Source organism: Limulus polyphemus, unplaced genomic scaffold, assembly GCF_000517525.1.
Source record: "Limulus polyphemus unplaced genomic scaffold, Limulus_polyphemus-2.1.2 Scaffold1106, whole genome shotgun sequence".
In the NCBI taxonomy this organism is placed as follows: domain Eukaryota; kingdom Metazoa; phylum Arthropoda; class Merostomata; order Xiphosura; family Limulidae; genus Limulus; species Limulus polyphemus.
The window spans coordinates 230,052-237,778 of NW_013666716.1; the positions used below are offsets into that span (position 1 = coordinate 230,052).

The 7,727-nt window shown below is 34.0% G+C and overlaps 1 protein-coding gene across 3 annotated transcripts in view; it reads left to right on the forward strand.

Moving 5' to 3' along the window:
- Positions 1-5,017: 5,017 nt before the first annotated feature.
- Positions 5,018-7,727, forward strand: part of LOC106462160 (centrosomal protein of 76 kDa-like) — a 90,879-nt gene continuing 88,169 nt past the window's right edge. For all 3 annotated transcript variants that reach the window (XM_022389331.1, XM_022389330.1, XM_013922058.2), the window contains exon 1: positions 5,018-5,097. The gene's annotated coding sequence lies outside the window, so the exon portion shown is untranslated. The remainder of the gene's footprint in view (positions 5,098-7,727) is intronic.

Sequence of the window (7,727 nt, forward strand, 5' to 3'; positions counted from 1 at the left end):
GTGCTTAATTACAAACAAACAAGCATTTTTTGCAATCCAGGTGGTCAGATAGCAGGATGGTTCTAGAAAGTTCAGGAGAATAACTATAGCATTGTGCATCCCCCTGGACAAAGTGATGGAAATGCTAATGCATTATCCCAAAGTCCATGTGTTAATGAAGAATGTAAAAACTGTGAATAGAAAGAAGAACAAGATAGTAAAGATGACCAACCTGAGGTACAACAAAGTATAATATAAGATGTGATATACACAAATGATAATGAAGAACATATATGTCCAATACTCAACTGAAAGACGCTCAGACAAAAGATACAATTTTGAAATCAATTACTCAGTGGATCAAGAATAGAGCAGGAAAGCTGCCCTGGCAATTAGTCACTCTATACAGACAAAGGAGAAAGATGTACTAGGAACAGTGGGATTCATTATACCTACAAGAGCACTTGTTATGTTGGAAATGGGAAGATACCAGTACAAAGAAAGAATGACTACAGTTGGTACTTCTACAGTCTCTCCATTTTGAAGCACTTTGTCACCTGTACAAGCTTCCAACAACTGGACACTAAAGTTTTAATAATACACTAAAGCATGAAGAGAATGCTTCTATTGTATTGGGTGCTGGATATCTGTAGGTAACTTGTGTGAAATGTGTGAACTATGCTGTGAGTGAAAAATACATAAAGGAAACATCATGAGTAGCTGCAGCAGTATTGTGCTTGTCAGGGTTTTACGTATGAGTGGGCTAAGGATTCTTCTACAGTAGGTGTCTGTGACTTATTGGCAATAAATTCGAGTCTACTTGTTTTAAAATAATATATTTAAAACAAGTTAAACTATCTACAAAAATTCTTTACAATATGGATATCTCAGATATATATCTCAAACTCTAAATAATTCTCTGTTCTTGTCAAAAATCCACTTAGGCTGATTAAATTACTTTAGAATCCAATTGACAAGGCGAACTATTTTTATCAACTCTTATCACAATAGTATGGGAGAATAATTCACTTATGCTATCATATGAGTTACCATAGTTGTATCCCGAACTTCAAATAATTGTCTCTTTTTCGTCAAAGTCCTCACAGACAGGTTTAAATTACTTTAGAACACCCTTTGAGAAGACAAATTATTCTCCTTATGTCTATTAAACTGTGAAACTCACTTTAAAATATCGCCTATTATGGCTAATTACTCACACGCTGGCTAACTTCACGTTTTCTTTCACTAACTAATTTTCTGACTGAACTGCACTTGACTTGACTTTATTTTTTTAGTTTTTAGCTTGTACTCGCTTGTTCGACTATTTATACATTGCCGAACTCAGGCCTTGAATTTTCTCTAAACTACATGATGATTTAATAATACTTAGTTAAGATAATGAGAAAAATACCGAAGATTCGAGTAACGTAACGTCAACAGTATTATTAAAGCCTAGACAACAATGCAATTGCAAATACAATGTATGACTCTCAAAGAGTTACCTAACTAAATTTTTCACAACTATTGCCTTTAAAATGATTAACTTTTAACTCTTTTGTTATGAAAAACTAAAGAATCATTAAATATTAACTCACATAATAAATTAAATAATAATCCCTATACTAAACAGTCTTGTATATCTAATAGTGTGGGAGCACCACTTGAGAAAGAGTTGCTGTGAATGTGCTTGATCCTCTTCCACAGAGTAATTGTGGGTATAAGTACATTATGGTTGTGATGGACTATTTCACCAAATGGCCAGAAAAACATGCTGTTTCTAACCAGGGAGCAAAAACTATAGCAAAACTTATCAATGAATATATTTCAAGATTTGGCATATCTATGAAACTTTACTCAGATCAGGGATAGAACTTTAAATCATCCTTGTTTGCTGAAATGTATAAGATAATTTGAATAAAAAAGACCAGGATAACAGCTCTTCATTCATTTTCTAACCGAAAGGTGGAGAGATACAACTATACACTGTATAACTAATTAACCATTTCTGTGGATGAACATCAGAAAATGCTAGATAGAGATCTTCCACTGCTATGTATTAGTTGTCAAATAGCTGTACATGGAGTTACAGGTAAAACACCATTATCAATGATATTTGAGAGAGCACTTAAAGTGCCATTGAACCTTCTGTACTCGTATCTGGAGGATAGTTACTCCACAAAGGCTTATACAGGATATGCAGAGGGAATAAAGAACACCATTGAGGTTATATATGACTTTACCTAGAAAATACTTAAGTCAGTTTAATGATTAAATGAAAGTAGCTATGGTTTTGATGCTTATAATATTGGATTTACTGGGATATTGAATATGTTGGAAATTGCCGAACAAATAGGCAAGGACCTTAAAATTAAGTTCAATCCAGCGAAATGCCAGTTTCTGAAATTTAGGTGTTTGTTTGTAATTAAGCACAAAGCTACACAATGGGCTATCTGTGCTCTGCCCACCACGGGTATCGAAACCCGGATTCTAGCGTTGTAAGTCCGCAGACATACCGCTGTGCTACTGGGGGGCAAATTTAGGTGTCCTACATCAGTTAGTAATGATAATGTAGAACAACCTATATTGTTCTGTGGCATGATGGTTCCATTAAGCGAATCAGCAGTACACCTTGGTCATTACATCGGCTGTAATTACAGAGTAAATTCCGTTCAGAAAAGCGTAAATGAATTATACCAAAGATGTACTTCGTTACTATCTAAATTCTCACATTGTTCATATGATGTGCGATACAATCTGTTAAAAACATATTGTATGTGTTCATATGGATCTAATATTTGAGATTTTTATCATAAGACAATCGAAAGTTTTATTGCGCATGGCGGAAATGCATTCGTCACATTCTCATGGTGTCATATGATACTCACTGTGACTTGTTACCTAGAACTGTGGATGATCATCTCGTAAAATTTCAAATGTACAAGCATTTTGTGAAGTTTATGAACTCCTGCCGTTTGTCTGAAAACGAGCTAGTCAGATTATGCTATAGAATGGCTATAAATGGCAGTAAATCTCCTTCTGGAAATTCCATCAGTCAAATTTGTTATAAATACAATCTTTACCAAGATTTCTTCGATATAAAAAGCCCCAGACTCGCCCAAGAGCCAGTGCTACTAGAGACTTTATCTGCTTCAGGGAGACATCAGGATATGACGACAGAGTAGATATAAATAATATTATTTCCCACCTGTGTACATATTAATTATTTGTATAACTACTGATGTCTGTAACTGTATTAATTGTATCTATGAATCGTACAAATAAATATTGTTACAACGGAAGTCACGCGACGCTGGGACCATGCACGCTGGATTTTCTCGAAGGATCATGAATTTTCCTGGCAACTCTAGTTTGTTGGAGGTGCCCTCTTTTTTAGTATATAAGTCTGGCGAGAAAAAACAGCGCGATTGAAGAGATAGATATAGGCAGATAGATTGAAGAGATATAAATAGATAATTGAGTCAAGCGAACAGAAGGCACGGTAAGTAAAGTGTGTGAATAGCGTGTGTTTATAAAAGGTTATTAAGTTTAAAGTGACTGTGGAAATTCTGTGTACTAAAAAGTTATATCAAGAAAAAATAAACTAGTTTTAATTAAGAAAGGACTTGTATCACTGAAGTTCCTCGGAAATAATTTATACTGGAAATTAACAAACAAGCAGATATGTAACAAATTGGTGTCAGAGAGTGGGACTGAAAAGAAAAAAAATAAGTAGATGGAAACGAAAAGTGGGAAATCAAACTACAACTTAGCAGATTTAATGGCAGCAATACAAGAACAGCAAAAGAAACAAGAAGAACGAGAAAAGAAACAAGAAGAGAGATTACAGCAGTTGTTGGAGGAAAAAGAAAAGAAACAAGAAGAAGGATTACAGCAGTTGTTGGAGGAAAAAGAAAAGAAACGAGAACAGAGACAACAGCAGTTGCAAGAAAACCTGCAACAGTGGCAGCTCGAACAGTAAAATAAACAATAACAGATATTACAGCAGTTGTTGGAAGAAAAAGAAAAGAAACAAGAAGAGAAATTACTGCAGTTGATGGAGGAAAAGAAAAGATACAAGAAGAACGAGAAAAGAAACAAGAAGAGACATTACAGCAGTTCTTGGAGGAAAAATAAAAGAAACAAGGAATACGAGAAAAGAAACAAGAAGAGAGATTACAGCAGTGGCAACTGGAACAAGAAAGGAAACAGAAAGAAAGTTTCCAACATTTGCAAGAAAGTCAGCAGCAACTACACGAAAGTCAACAACACTGGCAAGAAGTACAAATTTCAAAGCGAATTAAATACATTAAAGAATGGTATCTATGTGCTAGACTTAACGTAGGATTCAAATTCAAGAGCTCTGGCCATTGCATCCTGCATAGTAGAGGGATGTGCTTGCTTCACTTGTATTTTCAGTTGTGGACTGTCCAAGGCATCTAAAAACTGATCCCTCAGCAACAACTTGAGGAGATCGGGTGGGTAGGCTTTGTGTGCCATACTTTCCAAGTCCTGTGCCAGCTCTTGCAGGCTCTCCGCTTTAGCCCACATATTGCGATTCGAGCGCCCTAACCACCTGGCCATGCCGGGCCTAAGTAAAGAGGCTATACATATATGCTGTGATTTTTATAATAGCTGATTACATGATTTACAAAACTATTTTTTTATAATTCCTAACTAATGAAAGTTTACAACAACCTTGCATGTTATTAAGTTATCAGTTAAGCCAGTTTTAAATAGAAAGATGAAATACTGTTTGTAACAATCTCTTTAAAAATAATAATTTGTTTTATTTTTGAACAACAAGCCAAGCACGGAAATTTCAAATAAGAAGAGACTTTAATTATATAAACAAGTGAACACGAATTTTACATAAATCATTTACAAGTAAAAAAGTAGTAGCGTTAACTAAGAATATTAAGTAAATGGTTTTAAGGTATAAATTGGGTTTGTCGAATTGAAAATTTTTCGTTTGAAAGTGTAACTACATCATCGAGGTAGCATACAGGAGGTTGTTCTCGTACCCTGTAAACAGTAGGTATTGAAATACGTCAAGAAAAATTGCTAAGTAGAATAGTTGTTTTGAAGTTGAGTGGTGGAAGGCGATCGAAGGGAAGGAATGTAAATACAACACGCTTTTTATATAATTCAGAGGGAGTAGATTTAACATTTAAAGTGAAATGTGCATGTGAATTATGATTGTTCAATAAACTTAAGCTTGAAGTTCAAAGCTCAATCCGCATAAACTAGTTATAAATTATATACGTAGTAATGCTACAGCAATAGTGCTGGTACTTGTAGTAATGTTAATGATAGTGATACTATTAATATGATAGCCTTACATTTGAATTTGATCGCGATGTACATATAGACATATTTTTGGAGTGCCTACCTCACTCTCACTGAGTGAGACCCAATGAGACTGAGTCGTAAAATGTACACAGTTTTATGAAACCCCAAAAATACACTGTTGCATAATTTCACTGACTCTCACGAGGAAAGGGAGCGGTAACACGAAATTTGACGGCATCGAGGAATTTGAATGTTTAATAATAATAATAATAACATACAAAATTTAAGGACAACGAGGGACCCGATGGGCCATCTAGGCTAACCTATCCACTACACTAAAAGTAAAAAGAAAAAAACAACACAAAGCCAACTCTTACCATTTAAATATTTATCAAACCTTCCCTTAAACTCCTTTAATTTGCTCTTAGGAAAATAAAATTCTTAGCTGAAGATGATGACTCCTACTTGTCAAAATTTATACTTTTGCACCCTTGTCTTACCTATCTCACCAATAAATGTGAAAAAAGATGATACATTGGCACTATCAATTCCCGTAACATGAACAGTCTTAAACACCTCAGTTAGATCCCCTATATTTTTTCTCCTTTCAAAAGATAATTTCGAAGATTTTAACCTGTCCTGGTAGTGGTATGACTACCTTTTTTCCATCTTGGGTATTATCACATTTTGCAGTATGAAGCCTTCATCTTAACCTTTTACAATAAATGTCCTTCCTAAGGTAAGGAGTCCAAGATGGAACAAAATACTCCAAATGAGGCTTAACCAGTGACCTATACAATGAAATTATAACCTATATAAACTTGTATTCAATATTTCTGTGGATAAAACTAAACTCCTATTTGTTTTAAAACTAGCTTGGATGGCTTAAGAAACTAATCAACCAGAACATTGAGATCCTTTTCTCCCATAACAAATTTCCATTATAAACTATATTTACAATTTAAATTATGATAACCCAAATGCATTACCTTGCAATAATTGTAGTTAAATGCCATTTATTTGCCCAACTCAATAAGCAAGCAACCTTTTGTAAAGCAGCAGCATCTTCCTCATAGTTGGCAACACCTATGACCTTACTATCATCAGCAATTTTAAGAAATTTGTTGACCATTCTTCTATCTATACCATTGATGTAAATCAAAAGAGCAAAGATCTGAACACTGCCCCTTGAGGTATCCCACTTGTGATAGTATTCCATTTTGAAAACGTCATTTATATTTTAACAACCTTCTGCTTTCTTCTGCCCAGCTATTTTTCTATCCAATGAATTAACTTATCCCCCACCTCACCACCTATATACATATATTATTTTTTAACAAGCCTTTCATGTGGATCTTATAAGAAACTTTCTGAAAATACAGATCCACACCTTACCCTCATCTACATAATTTTGTAAATATTATCTGGCCCGAGAGCCGTATCATTCTTTAAATCTTCCAATCTTTTCTTAAAAAGCTTAGAATTAATGTAATCATCTTGTTTGATCTAATTTCCTTTTAGTAACTGTTCAGGATGAGGAATATTCATTAGTAAAAACTGAAAAAAAGTAGAATTTAGTAACCCAACCACCTTATAATTATGAATAATGAGCCTTTCTTTATTGTTGGTCTAAGGACCTTTGCCATCTTAACACTTTGCTTACTCTTAATATATTTAAAGAAAAATCCTTACTGTTGAAATTTACCTTATCAGTCAACCTTTTTCATATACATTTTTGATTTCCTTATCTCCTGTTTGACAAACTCTCTTGATCTAAGTCTCCTGTCATATTAATGAATTTAAACTTCTTACATTTATAATGCTTTTCTTTGATTTTGTCCCTTAACTCTTTGTGAGCTAATCTTTTTTTTTATACTTGCAACCACCTTTTTTTTTCTCTAAGGATCAAGCCTACCTTGAATATGTAAAAGTTTGTTTTTAAAAACTATTCATAATTGATCAACATCTCTGATTAATTCTGTTGCCCAAGTCACAACAGATGATTCTTGTTACATCAGTTGAAAATTTACTTTTTTGAAATTTATAATCAAAATGCCATTATTCCTGATATTCACATGGAATAAAACATCAAACCTGTTACAGCAATGACCAGATATTCCCCAATCTCCACCCTCTCAATCATTTCTGTATTAGAAGTTAACAATAAATCTAAAACAGCTTTGTTCATAGTTGGTTCCCTGACCAATTGAGGAAGAAATTCACCCCGAATGGTTTCTAAAACCTGTCTTCATCATGGTTTAACTTTTATATTTCCCAGTCTATATGTTTGAAATTAAAATCCTTCATTAACATTTTAAATCTTAATCTAAATTTCAACTTTTTCATGGACCATAACAAATTCCAACTAAAAGCCTTCTCCCCTTACAACCACTAACAGAAACCCAAATAGATTTGATCTTCCTGCTATCTTTGCCATCCTCAGGTTCAATAGGATGTCA